At 43.1% G+C, this 15,017-nt stretch overlaps 1 protein-coding gene across 1 annotated transcript in view; it reads left to right on the top strand.

Moving 5' to 3' along the window:
• The first annotated feature begins 4,166 nt into the window (after positions 1-4,166).
• The window catches only part of TEC (tec protein tyrosine kinase), a 149,415-nt gene continuing 138,564 nt past the window's right edge, over positions 4,167-15,017 (top strand). Inside the window, exon 1 of the mRNA XM_061191376.1 lies at positions 4,167-4,275. The gene's annotated coding sequence lies outside the window, so the exon portion shown is untranslated. The remainder of the gene's footprint in view (positions 4,276-15,017) is intronic.

Below are 15,017 nucleotides of genomic sequence, written 5' to 3'. Positions count from 1 at the left end.
AATACTGAATATAACATTCTATGTGACATAGCTCATTTTATCTCAATCCTCATAAACTATAAATATGTTGATATGTTGGACCCATTTGAAACACTATTTGGATTCTAATCCAAAACATAAACTGGCCAAACCCAGATGGTTTCACTCAGTATTTTCTTCATGTTACCTTTTTATCTGTCTCTTCTAAGTATAATCTGGTTTTACTTCTGTGCCTTTTTTTCTGACTCTGTAATTAAATATGTTTTTACTCACTGTTAAATTAACATTAAAACATTATACAAGGAAGTTTAAAAAAAAAAAAAGATTCACGATTCAAACGTTATTTTCGCTGGCAGCTTTGCATGGCTAAGGCTGCAAACTCTAGAGCCATACTACTTTATAGTCACATCCTGGCCATGTGACTTTGGGTAAATTACTTAGACCTCTGCCTCAGTTCTCTCATCTGTAAAATGAGAAGAAGAACTGCACGCAGTTTTCTATTAAAGCTATTGTACCTCACGCAGTTGTTGTGAGAATTAGGTGAATTAATCCAATGCACTTAAAACAGTCTGGCACATAGGAACCCCCTGAATAACTGTTCATAATTATTTTCAACCCATCAATTTTCTTCCCACATAATTTGAATTTAGTTGTAATCATAGGATATGTAAAGCACTGTGTTCTACTTTTTTTCATTTAATGTTCATAGGTTTTCCTCCACATTTCTATTTATTAACATAGATACTATTTTTAATGACAGCCTGACATTCCATACCATTGATATATTTTGCTTAAACATTTCTCTAGCATTGGACATTTAATTATTTTATTATTATGAGTCATGATCTTATACACATACTTTGTACATGATGTTATTTCTTTCTTTTGAATGATTTACCTAGCAACAATTCCCAGGAGTATAATTTTTGATTTCGTGTCCCATATTTAAAACTCTTTCCTTCCTCTATTTAGTTCCAAGGAAGCAACTACTTTCAGTACATCATGGAAGGAGAGGCAGACATATCATACCACCACAATGAAGTAATCTTCATGTAGCAATAGACTCTCTGTACAAGACTGATAAGGTCTGCATTATTAACATCACTGTTGTCATCACTCATTCATTCAACAGACAATTACTATTCACCTAGGACGTGCCTGTCCATAGGTAGGAAGAAAGTTACAAAAGGGAGCCAGAGATGTACAAAAAAGAGTGGGAGAAGCTCCAAATACAAAACACCACATTATTTACAAACTTTCCATGTTGATGCTGTGTGTCTTCTTAGGCACAACGTGGAATCTATTTCCAGTTAAAAAAAAAAGCATTTTCTTTTCTCAAGGAAGCAAAATTATGTCAACCTGACATTGCTCACCTAAACATACAAATTTTATAGAAACCGTGTGGATATTCGTTAAGAAGGGAGTCCCTGTCTTTAAGAAGTCATAAATGCCTTTTTTCTGTATCTCAATTTTATTAAAATAAAGAAGGCAGTAATAGTATTGTTTGAATCTTCTTCTTGGAGGAAGAGGGAGAAATCTTTTTAGGTCCACCATCACATTCCTTCTTTTGAAGAGGCTCAACCTGAAAGCTCGAGTTACATAAGCCTAACTTTGTATTCTGTTTTCTATTAAAGCTATTGTCCGTTTCACATAAGAAATAGTACACATTAAATTTTTTTTTAGCCTACCACATCCTGAGTTCAGTTTTACACCTTTTCATCCATGTAGCTGAAGCTCTCTTACAGTCTCTCTCTCTGACACTGTCTCTAACAACACTGCTGAAAACCAATGCAAGTACTCTTTACTACATGCTCTGGGGATCATATACAGGCGTTAACCACCTACTTACACTGTTTGGTAATATAAAGAATGCTTTCTTCAGGAAACAGTATGGGAAACGACCTCAATTATCACCGATAAAGAGTTATGTTGATCTAGATGTTTTGTTTACAAATCAGTTTCTGGTTTTCTTGAGAACTAAGAGTGACAATAAAGATATTCTCTTCTCTTTTAATTTTAAACTTTTTGAAGGGCTTACATGAGGATCTGGATTTGCTTCCCTTTCAATCAACCTTTATAAACTTTGAGAGCCTCATTTCCATTAAGTCAGAAATATGAGCCTCCACAGTTGCCTAGCTAGCCCAGGCAAAGTGAGTTGGAAACTAGTTCTTTTAATCACCACAGTATCAGTTAAAATCTTCAGACAGTGACTTTTACGCTTTTTGGATCAGACCATTTGATGAAAATTCTAAGTCCTCTCCATTATGCATATATATATATGTGAGCATTTTTCTTGGGAGAAAGCCAACTTTATTACCATAATTATGTAACTATAACTTTTTCTCTACACACACGTTTTGCATCCTTTCAGAAGGTTCCTGACTTCTGCTCCCTCAAAGAACACCTGCCCTGGGGGAAATTATGTTAATTAGTCAACAGGAGGCAGAAGAGACAGGGGCTGGGAGGAGGCAAGATCACAAAAGAAAAATTTTACTAGATTCTTCCTGAGACAGCCCATCATCATCACCTGAGTGAAAGAGAATTTGGAATCAGAAAGCCTTGGTTCAAACCTGTGTGCTCTTCCCATCCTCCCCCTCCCCTCCCAACCCTTTTCCTAAGGAGTAGTATGACTTTAGGCAAATCATTAATCATTAGATTTTTTTTTTTTCCTGTAAAATGGAATCTTGTCAGACTTCTCAGGGTTATTGTATGATCAAAAGAGAGATAATATAGGAAGGCATGTTTTTAGGTCTCCAACAAGCATGAAGTAGAATGATGATTATTTCACGTGCCTTTCCCTTTGCTTCATCTTCAGGCTGACTGCCTGGCCTACCATTCAGTTCCCAGCTCCACTGTCAACTCGTCCGAGAAGCCTCCAGGACAACTAGATCTGTGGCCTCCCCATCCCCATCACTCTCAACACCATCACCTACTTGATTTTAGTCAGGACACTTCTCACATGTGTAATGGCTTCATTTTTTACTTGCTTATTGATGACTGATTGTCCTTCTCCCTGAACTAGACTAAAAGCTCCTTGAGGGCAGAGCCCGGGCCTTTACCAGTTCATGGGACATGGTGGACACTCAAATTTTGTAAGTCAGGAGAGCAGTAGTTTAGAGCAGCGGTCCCCAACCTTTTTGGCACCAGGGACCGGTTTCATGGAAGACAGTTTTTCGGGGGGTGGAGGGTGGGCGTAGAGAGGTGGAGGGGTGGAGGGGTGGAGGGGTGGGGAGGGATGGTTCAGGCAGTAACGCGAGCCATGGGGGGGAACGGTTCAGGCGGCAATGCCAGCGATGGTTCAGGCGGTGGGCGAAGCGGAGCGCCATTTGAAGCTTTGCTAGCTGGCCCGCCGCTCACCTTCTGCTGTGCAGCCCGGTTCCTAACAGCCACAGGCCGGTACTAGTCTGCAGCCGGGGCGGGAGGGTTGGTGACCCCTGGTTTAGAGCTCAAAATCAGGAGGCCGACTACGGGGATTTGAATTCTAGCTTTTATATTTATTAGTTGGGCGACACTAGGCAGGTTGTTTAACTTCTCTGTGCTTCACTTTCACCCTCCATAAAAATGGGGGATTCTTATAACATATACTTCACAGAAATGTTGATACGGGTAACGTACTTGAAAGAGTGCCTGGGACACAGTAAGTTACCTAAGGGCAATTTTCTACCTTACAGTGAATGAAGAAAGTGTTACTACAGAACTAGGGAGGCCACGTGACCTGTAAGTGTATCAGATACGCTCTGCTGCTTCAGGTTTGGCAGTAAAAAGACTTACTCTTTTGGTAAAACTCGTTGCTTCGCTCCACCGCACCGCGTCACCCACCTGGTTCGCCACCATTTAGCGGAAGGGGAGGTGCGGTCCCTAATTGCGACAAGAGTCCCCGGTCACCCACAGGTGGCACTGCTCGGGTTCTCCCGGGCTGGGGGGTGTCCGTGACGTCGCGGGTCAGTTCTCTGGGGTGAGGGGGGAAGGAGGAGGCCCAGCACGGCGTCCAGGAACACCAAGGACGTTCCCGCGACTTCCCCGAAACTCCGACTGGGTCGGGGGAGCCGGGAGGCCCATCCGACCCACTCGGGCCTCCAGTCTCAGAACCGCAGCAGACCCTTGCGAACCTGTAGCCGCCGGCCTCGGCGTGCGGGGGCGGAGCCATCGGGGGCCTGGCTATCGCTGGGCCGCGCGGGGCGGAACGAGTGGGGGCGGGGCCGGGACGCCAGGCTCCAGACGCCAGGCTCGGGACTCCGCGGCGCCGGCAGGCTTCAGCGTCTCCCGGACTCGGCGCAGCCTGCGCGCTCCAGCCAGGTAAGGGCGCCGCGGGCCGGCGGGGCGGCCCCGGGACTGCGCCACTCTGGGAGGGGACGGGTTGGGGACGAGGATGCGCGCGGCGAGAGGAGGCTTCCACAAGCCCAGAGACGGACCCTCGTGGAACCAGGAAGGATTTTCTCTCCTCCGCGCCGCCGTGAGCGAGGGCGCGCCACGCCAGATGAGGACCTGTCCCCTGCGGACCACGAAGGGACAGGTGCGCGTCCCGGCGTAGCCACGCCTTCCGGCGGCCGCCGCTGCCTCTCCGCCTCCCGGGCTCCGGCGCCGGCCTCTCCCGAGGAGCACCCGTCCGTTTTCCTCTTGGGTCCCTGGACGCGGGCCGCCCCGCAGCAAGTTAAGCGTTGGGCTCACTTCCCAGCTTCCCCGCGGGGTTGATTCCTCCTCTCTGCTTGGGCGGCGGCGCAGTCTTGATTGAAAGTTGGCAGCATCGACAGAGACTTTCCACAGTTGCACGTGTGTGAGTGCCTCGCCCCACCAGCCTCACATTTTCAATCTGGGAAATTGTGTTTGAATCTTGATAACAGGGATTCGGTGAATACATGTGTTGGGAAAACTAGGGCCTTGCCTCGGGGGTGTGCGCTTTCCCTTGGATCCTCAATTTCCTTTTGATTTGATTTTTTGGTTTTGTTTTCATGGAAGAATAACACGTTGCTGTGTATCAGGTTCGGAAACAATCTCATCTATTGCCATTCTTTGGAAACTGGAATATTTGATTAGAAGGGTAGATCTCAATGTTAAGTTGGAACAACAGGATGACTGGTGGCTAAGTGGGTTTGAAGCTTATCCAAAATAAAGTGTTTTGAGCATATACCCTGTGTTTTTTCAGTGAGGGCCCATTTTTTCCTCTTAGGAAATTCTGAGAACTTACTTGCTTCTAGAAGATTCTCCCCTGAAGAGCTGGAGAGGAGAAAACAGCCCCAACAAACCAGTGGGTTTCCCAAATAAATTTAGGATTTAGCAGGCTGGTTTGTGATGCTGGTAGCTCAGCTGGCGAGAATCACATGTAGTATGGAGTGTCATGATTTATATGGAGAAAAGAAAAGTGTGTATAATATTCTCATTATGTATTTGAAAATATTTTTTTGGTTTAGGTACATTTTCATTGTTTAGGGAAAACTTATACTTTCCCAATACTCCAATTAATCTGATCCATATATTCTCTTGTCAGCTGTAGACGCTTACTGCATTGTTTATGTTAATGATCTGGATTCTTCCCTGAGGTTGTGTACATTTTGGTTTGTAGAACTGTATAGGGCAAGTGTTGCAAACACATGCGAATCAGTGCAGTGCTCTACCACACATAGGTCCTTGAACTAGAATTTTCACACCTTTACAGATAGGAGAAAATATAGAATATTAATATATGCTTTAGCACTGTCAACCTGTTTATCTACTTATTCTGTATCAAGATAGTCATCTTGGGACTTCCCTGGTGGTGCAGTGGTTAAGAATCCGCCTGCCAATGCAGGGGACACGGGTTCGAGCCCTGGTCTGGGAGGATCCCACGTGCCGCGGAGCAACCAAACCTGTGCGCCACAACTACTGAGCCTGCGCTCTAGAGCCCGTGAGCCACAACTACTGAATCCACGCGCTGCATCTACTGAAGCCCACGTGCCTAGAGCCCGTGCACCGCAACTAGAGAAGGCACTGCAATGAGAAGCCCGCGCACCGCAACAAAGAGTAGACCCCGCTCGCCGCAACTAGAGAAAGCCCGCGCGCAGCAATGAAGACCCAACACAGCCAAAAAAAAAAAAAAAAAAAGATAGTCATCTTGTTTTCTCAGCAGCTGGTTATTCAAGGGCAGGGGCTGTGTTTTATCAAGTCAGAGTGAAGCTCAGAGAATGGCCACCTTTGCTCCCTAAGTTGACCCTTGACAGCATGGCTGCAGGGGTTGTGGGTAGTGTCTGGCCACTTTTTGCTTTTGGGGAAGAATTGCTGGTCTCTCTGCCTTCCTCTGTGTATGCAGAGTACTGGCAGCCTGGGCCTTGGGCCTCCAGGCACACCTCTGTCTACAGGTTCCTCCAGGTTGACCTGGTTGGTGCCTCCCTTCCCCAGCCCAGCTCTTCCAGCTCCTTGGTTTCCACCCGACTCCACCCCTTCGTGGGATCCCCCTCCTAGGAAGAATCATCTTATTATTCAGGGCAGGGAGACTTGGTCCACAGAGTTGACAGGGCTGTTGATCCTCAGCCTGGTGCACAGATGCTCAGTAACTATCTGTTGATGACAGTGTCACTTGCTTCAGAGCCCTTACTGTGCTCTCCTATTATCCAGTCTACACAGGCAAAGTGGAGTAACTGAAGTTGAATCCAGATCAACCACTGTGGAGGCTAGCCGCCTTGGTTGGATTAGGGTCATAAATTGGGCATTGGAGTCTGTTAGAAAGGAGTGAAATTGGTCCATGGTCACTGCCAATTCTAAAATTACCCTGTCCCAGGTGATTATGCCGTGAGAATAGCTTTGTTAAAAAGAACCCCAGAGGAGAGAAGCTTAGTAGTTGGCTTCACCTCCAAACTTGCCTCCACCTGGACTTGCCTTTGCATCTCTGCCCTAGCTCAACCTGTCCTTCCTTGGATTGGATTATAACTATTAACTTTCCCACTATATTTGACTGCTCAGAGCTCAGATGATCACAGCTACATGGTGTAGATGTAGAAAGTGACCTTTTCTTTTTATATTATTATTTATTTATTTTTGGTTGCATCAGGTCTTAGTTGTGGCATGCGGGATCTTCCTTGCGGCATGTGGGCTTCTCTCTAGTTGTGGTGCACAAGCTCCAGGGTGCTTGGGCTCTGTAGTTGTGGCATGCGGGTTCCAGAGCACGTGGGCTCTGCAGTTTGCAGCACACGAGCTCAGTGGTTGTGGCATGTGGGCTTAGTTGTCCCGCGGCATGTGGGATCTTAGTTCCCTGACCAGGGATCGAACTCGAGTCCCCTGCATTGGAAGGTGGATTCTTTACCACTGGACCACCTGGGAAGTCCCTGACATTTTTTTGTTTGTTTGTTTAGGGAAAACAAGGATGGAATTTTCCCAAATTGTTATTGGGAAACAAAGCAAAAGCAAAAAAAAAAAAAAGAAAGGGCATAGAAGTCAATATGATTTTTGTTTTGTTCTTTTCTTCTTTTTTTTTTTAGTTTTAAACCTTTAATCCAAGTTGCATTTTTCCCTCTCCAGAAGCAAACACTTGTGATTCTTCGAGTTGGTTATTTTGGTATTTGTTGCTTGTAAGTGATACTTGTAATTTTTCAGTTTGAAGCATTATCTGTTGACTTCCTGCTGTGGAAGATGATGACTTGGCTCTCTTCGTCTAACCCCCAGCCTAACCACAGCTTCCCTATTTTCCCATCCTTGCAATAGTTAAACAGTAATTTTGGTTAGATCAATATTCATAGCCAAGCCAAGCACAACTTTTTCTTTTCCTCGGAGTCAGTAATTGCTTTGTTTGTTCACTGGCTTAGTTTTTTATGTACTCATCATTAATTCAACCCAAAACTTTTGACCAGTTTTCTAATTCTTGCCTCAGATGAGTCAGGTATTCTGTCAATTTCATTTTCCCCAAAGAAACTGTCCCTGAGCCTCCTGGCTTGCTGTAGTCTGGACTGGTTGCCCTCTACACATGGGGCACAGATGTCACCCTGAGGACCTCCCTTTGTCATCCTGGGGGGGAATCCCCATCATTTCTCTCTGTATTGGATCTTCTGTTACCTGTAGTACATGCCTTTCTCTTTCTTGTAGACTCCTTTTTTTTTTGATATAGCCCATTTTCAAGGAATTTTCTGGTAAAGGATGCACAGGATGTCTGTTTTCCTTCCTATTTATTTTATCTATTCATATTTTGTCTATTCATTTTTCTTTTTTTAAAAAATCATCCTTTTTGTTTGTTTATTTATTTATTTATTGCTGCATCGGGTCTTAGTTGTGGCACATGGGATTTTTCGCTGCGGCACGTGGGCTGCTCTCTAGTTGTGGAGCTTGGGCTTCTCTAGTTGTGATGCGCAGGCTCCAGAGCGTGTAGGCTCTGTAGTTTGCAGCACGTGGGCTCTCTAGCTGTGGCTTGCGGGCTTAGTTGCCCCGTGGCATGTGGGACCTTAGTTCCCCGACCAAGGATCAAACCTGCGTCCCCTGAATTGAAAGACGGATTCTTAACCACTGGACCACCAGGGAAGTCCCTCATTTTTCAGTAGGTGCCTGAAAATATCTGTTTTCTACAACAATTGATAGTTTGTCTGAGTGTAGACTTCTAGGATGGAAAATTTGAAGGCATTTTTCCATCACCTTCTAGCTTGTGTTGCTGTTGAGAAATTCAGAATTGTTCTGATTCCTTAATTTTTGCCTCTAACCTCTCTACAGGTTACAAACCAGCTGTGTCCTTTGTGGAAGTTTGTAGAATTTTCTCTTGGCCTCCACAATCTTGGAGTTTTCATGATGTGTGCTGTGGTATGGGTCTGTTTTCATCCATTGTGCTGGGTTCTTTCAATCCAGAAATCTACATCTTTCAGTTTGGGAAATTTTCTTGAGTTATCTCATTGATAATTTCCTCCTCTCTATTTTGTGATGTCTCTTTCAGAAACTTATTGTTCAGATTCTAGATATTTTGGGCTGTATACTAGATATTTTCTTACCTGGAAAGTTTTTTCCTTCATGCATAGACTCAGTTTCCCCAAGTTGCTATTGTCTGTTTATTTGTTTAGGCCTCTACATTTCATGTTAGAGGCTTTCCTTGTATTTCTGATACCCTAGGTTGTCTGCTCACATCTGAGTGGGGGATTAAAAAGCTTGTTGGCTGGGAACTTAACCGTTGGGTGATTTGGCTGAGTCTTTTTTTTTTTTTTTTAATTTTAATTAATTAATTTATTTTGGCTGTGTTGGGTCTTCGTTTCTGTGCGAGGGCTTCCTCTAGTTGCAGCGAGCGGGGGCCACTCTTCATCGCGGTGCGCGGGCCTCTCACTATCGCGGCCTCTCTTGTTGCGGAGCACAGGCTCCAGATGCGCAGGCTCAGTAATTGTGGCACATGGGCTCTAGAGCGCAGGCTCAGTAGTTGTGGCACACGGGCTTAGTTGCTCCGCGGCATGTGGGATCTTCCCAGACCACGGCTTGAACCCGTGTCCCCTGCATTGGCAGGCAGATTCTCAACCACTGCGCCACCAGGGAAGCCCTGGCTGAGTCTTTTATTTGGGGAAATTTTGATGTTAGTACCTCTTGGGCTGGTGAGGGTCCTCAGAAAAAGCTCTTCCAGTCTTTTTCCTGGGCGGTGGGAAGAGCCTGGCTGCCAGTGATCTGGGAACGAGGTAGAGAAGAAGGCTGAATGTCTCAGCATCTGCATGTTCATATAACCTCTCCACGGTATTTCCAGTAAAACACCTGAGCTGTGCCTGACATACTCCAATCCAGAGACTTTCTCTTTTTCACCCTCTCTGGGGAAGTTATATGTTCATGTAATTCCTCTCGGGGAGGGGGGTAAGGAAGAAACTCCAGGTGTTTTTGCTGGGGTAGAGAAGGGGCCATCACCTAACTGCTCAGAGTGGCTGGAGGGACCTGGGAGATCCAGGTGCTTTCCAAGGAGGCTTTCAATTTTTATTTTATTTTAGATCAGCCCCCGTCCCCCCACTCCCCACAGAGAGTCCAATTGCCTTTAATTATTTAGCATTTCGAGATTCCATGGTATAAATCAGGTTGTTTCTTGGCTTCCCCTCACCCCACCTAAATGTTTTTACTGTTGTCTCTTCTTTCATTCTCCCCATCCTTGTGGGTTTATCCCTTTACTGTCATTTTATTGAGCTTTCAGGAGGGAGAGAAAGTAGAGAGTTTTGTTTCATTTTGTTCATTACTACTCCTTAGTGCCTGGAGTATAGCTTTCTTAACCAACCTCTGCTGAGAGACTAGTGTGGTTCAGCCATGGCAGTTTGCTGCCATTTTCCCTGCCTTTACCCAGCAGAGTTGGGGCCCCCGATTCCTTCCTATACCACTCTAAGCGTCCACTACCAATTCATTACAGTGGTCTTGGGAGGCAGAACCTCTCTGCAGCCCTAGCCTGTTGCTATATAGCTTGCTGGTCGTAGAGCCCTGGTTCCCACGTCTCAAATTCACCTCGTCTGGGAGGACTCATTCTGTCACCTTGGCCTCTGAACGTTTTACCTTTCCGTGAAGCTCAGCTTCTGTAAATCTAATGTTTTAGGCTGAATGGTGGGCCTGGTGTCATTGGTGGCCATGTGGCCCCAATGGAAATTATCGTTATTTCCTTCTGGAGGCGTTTATCACACAGTTGCCTTCCCAGCAGCAGAATCCTCTCTTCCCATTTCAAAGCTCATGCCTTTCTTGGAGTGTGCACCAAGTTCCTGTTTCTGGCTGGGCTGAGCAGAGATGACTGACCTACCCTGCTCCTCGTGGATGATCACAACTTTCCAACCCTGTTTAACCAGTTGAGTCATTCTTCAGGCTTCCTTAATGCAGTGTGACCTTCCAGCTTTCTATCTCAGTAGCCTGACAACATCAGCATGACTTTCTGCTTATACACAGAGGAATGGTGGCAAGAGTCAGCTTCTGCTGAAGTAGGAAGAGTGTTGTTTCCACACCATCTTATCTGCCCAGAAAAAGCAAAGCTCTATACTCTCATGATGGCAGCTATGCATTGGGAATCCAGAAAATACCAGTGCTGGCAATTGCTACAGTGGAGCAGATACAGTAGTCATTCTGAAGGAGGACAGCGCAGGATAGATGGTTAGAAAACACTTCTTCAGCTGGACCTACCGGGTACCATTATGAACAACAGTTTGGCCAGTGGGAATATCTGCAATGCTCATTCCTCCCTCTGTGCTTCCACAGGCATCCTTCCCTTTTCTAAACAGAACCTTTGAAGTCATTGCAACCTCTTTTTCCAAGCAGTATAGTTTTTCTCTAATGTGCTAGGTAATTCACGTAAGTTCTTTTTGTCTTCTCAGCTGAATTGTGAACTCTCCCAGGGAAGAGCACATGCCCAGTAAATACTAGATCATTGTACCAGATGAATTTTCCAGATAGTTGTGGACAGTTGGCAGTTTAAAAAAAAAAAAAAAATATATATATATATATATATATATATATTTGGTCATAATTATCCAAGTTGTATCCAGTAGTTAAAGTCACTAAATTCCTTTTTAAATTTTGTTTATTATTATTTTTTAAAATTTATTTATTTATTTTTGGCTGCATTGGGTCTTCGTTGCTGCGCGCGGGCTTTTCTCTAGTTGCGGCGAGCGGGGGCTACTCTTCGTTGCGGTGCGCGGGCTTCTCATTGCGGTGGCTTCTCCTGTTGCAGAACACGGGCTCTAGGCACCCGGGCTTCAGTAGTTGTGGCACGCAGGCTCAGTAGTTGTGGCTCGCGGGCTCTAGAGCGCAGGCTTAAGTAGTTTTGGCGCACGGGCTTAGTTGCTCCGCGGCATGTGGGATCTTCCCGGACCAGGGCTCGAACCCGTGTCCCTTGCATTGGCAGGTGGATTCTTAACCACTGTGCCACCAGAGAAGCCCTAAATTCACTAAATTCTTGATTAGACTTTCACTCCTCTTTGGCTGTATAGACTGAAGCCATAGAGTATTATTCAATTTAAGTGTTCCCAAGTGTATTGTTTTTCATATTATTTAGAAATAATCCTCACTGAAAACATCCTTGAAAGGACAACATTAATTGTACTTATTATTATTGTTATTTTTCACCCATATATTTCTTCTTAGCATAGTCTTGTGATTGTCTTGATTTTTATGGCTAAGAAGAGTGGATTTGGAAGAGGGAGGGAGGTGTGTGCGGATTAGTTTTCTAGTCTGCTAAGTGTTACGTTTCTAAAAGAGGAAGATGTCTTTGGATTTCAGCAATATTAGATATATTTTTCCTTTCGTAACTACATGCCATTTATTTTTTAAGGTTGAGAGCTTTGGAAATGCTTAGCTATAGAGTATCAAAATGAAAGACTTTAAATTGTCATATACTACATGAAATGCTTATAAAGTAGAACTCCTCATCAAATATCCTACTCCCTGTACCTTTAATTTTTTTGAAGTTCTAGCCTGATTTAACGGGGAAAACTTTTCATGTCTTCTCTTTATCCTAAAAAGAGTTCCAGCAGTGTCTTTCTGTTAGCTATTTCCTTAGAAACTGTGATGTCCTCATGTATCTCCCAGTATTAGGTTTCAACCACAACTTGTGAGAGCTCCACATGACTACCCCCAAAAATAAATCGTGGGTTTTTTTCCCTACAAAGTAGTGATTTCAAAGTTTATTTTTCTGCAAATATAATTTAAGCATGCAGTAAAGTTAGTTTTTACCATTGGGGTTATTTTTGTTTCACAGAAGGCAGTTGGCTTTCTTTTTTATTTTCCTGCTTTGAGTGCTAAAAATGCTTGATCCTTTAACCATGCAGAGAAACAGAAATACAATTTAACTGAGTTATGAATGCTGTTATATATGTAAATTTATGAATGCTTTTTACTTTTTAAAGTATTGTCAACTTATTTGTCACATATTTAAACCAGTTATAGAAGCACTGCATTAAAGAATTCTTGTTCATAGGTTCTGGAATCATAGCTGGAGATTTTCGGGGCTCAGAGCTGGTGATGCAACCCCCTTTCCTCCCCCAGACAAAGGATAGAACTCTGCCTGCCACTGCGATTCCCCAGCTCTCAGTTTGCTCTTTGGACTCTCCCTGCCATCATTAAAAAAAAAAAAAAAGTCATTTTATAGAAATTTATTTATTCTTTGTTAAAAAATTGAAATAATACTGAAGCTTACAAAAAAGAGATTAAAAATGACCCCAAAACTATTCCAGAGAGACTCTTGGTGAACCCCCTCTCCATCATCTTTATCATCATTTGACTTTCTACAAATCTTTAGCACCTTTCTAGAAGATAATTAACCTAAGGAGCATTGTGTGCAACCGTTTATGTAACTCCAAATTCTATAATGTTTATATCTATATAATTATATAAATATATATATATATACACACACATATATACACATACACACACACATATATATATACACACACACACTTTATGAGGTTATAATTAGTTCAGGCATAATGTTCTTTGGTAACAATATTCCAAATAGACATTTTCTTGTAAGAAAAATTGCCATTTTTAATAGCTTGGTGACAGTCTGTTATGTTAATATACAATGGTATTTTGAACCACTCCCCAGTTGTTGGACATATGTTTTTTTGTTTGTTTGTTTTTGTTTTTAAGTAAGTAGTGTTGCTATATGTTTTTCCCTTTTGGGGATTGTTTCCTTGGGAAATATTTTTCAAAATACCACTCTGGGATTAAAGGATTTCTTGTTTCTGTTAATGTCAGAAGGACACAAAATAATAATTTAAAAAAACTCACTGGCTATATAAAGTTATATAAAGTTTCCATTACCTCTTTTTTGACCTTTTGGATCCACAGTATCTCCTTTATGTGAAGACATAAGGTTTATTTGGAGTTACTGAGGCCATGCCATGTATCTGACCAGTTGTAGGTCAGATAATAAAGCCCGAGTAACCTGACAGGTTCATTTGCAGAGGCTGTGTTCTTTTGATAAATCTCTATAGCCTCATTTTATTTTGTTGGATGTGTGATAGGAAAAGTTTCCAGGGATCAGTAACAAAATGTGGAGAAATTGTTATGGTATCTGTGAAACTACATTTGCCCTTAGTACCTGGTCTAGGGTTCATGACCCTTTCTGTAAGCGGGGGAAGGCATTATGCGTTCAATAGGGAATATCAACTCTCCCACCCATTTCCCCATTCCTGGACTGCATGAGGAAGTAGGAGGGGCAGGGCAACCAGTAACTGGAGAGAATTTTGCAGTAATGTAGTTTCTTGTTAAAGAACTAGAGCAGAGTGAAATTCCTATTCAGGTTTTCCCCCTGACATCTTTCTGACTAATGTTTAAAGCCTGGGCTAGATTTTTAAGTTAGCTATTGAGTGGTATTGTGTTCCCATGCCTTATGTTTTCCATCTATTAAACAAAGCATAATGACACCTAATTAACAGTCCACTTCAGAACGATTCATGGCCTAATGCTTGTAAAGGGCTTTGAGCTTTTCCTAGAGTGTTTTATATACATTCATGAGTAATGAGATGGCTTGCTCTATTTAGCAAAGGGCATCTATATTATGCCCATTTTATAGATGAGAAAAGTGAGCCTCACAGAGGATAATGGCTTGTTGAGAATCAGATGGAAGATTTAATGTAATGTCTGTGGAATTTTTCTTGGACTTTGTGGAACAAGTGGAATCTAAAATAAATTCTGCACAAGTGTATGTGTTGGGAAAATGGATTTTACAGTTTTTAAATAGATAAAACCTTTTGGGGGGATAGGTTACTCCTTTGTAAGGAGGAATCATGTTTGACAAATTCACTAGAGTTCTTGAAGAACTTTAAATGATTATGGAAGCTAGGGATAAACTGTGATTTTCCAAGTGTTTTTGAAAAGACTCCACACAAAGGTTATTAAATAAATTGAGTCAGTGGGAGGCTGGGAGAAATGTTTTTAAAAGTCAGGAATAGGGAGGGGACTGGAAGACAGAACAAAGGTTTAGCATAGATGGGCATTTCTCAGGTTACAAACGTGAGTAAACTGTTTATTACTATTTTTAAAATAAAACATGTAGAAGAGGGAGTACACAGTGTAAACTCCAAGTTTACAGTCAACACGAACCTTTTGGGACATTAAAAAGCAAATTGCTGGTCTCAAGTTTATGCAAAATGGCA

The sequence above is a fragment of the Eubalaena glacialis genome, chromosome 5 (genome assembly GCF_028564815.1).
Source record: "Eubalaena glacialis isolate mEubGla1 chromosome 5, mEubGla1.1.hap2.+ XY, whole genome shotgun sequence".
In the NCBI taxonomy this organism is placed as follows: domain Eukaryota; kingdom Metazoa; phylum Chordata; class Mammalia; order Artiodactyla; family Balaenidae; genus Eubalaena; species Eubalaena glacialis.
This window is presented reverse-complemented; position numbering and strand designations above follow the sequence as displayed.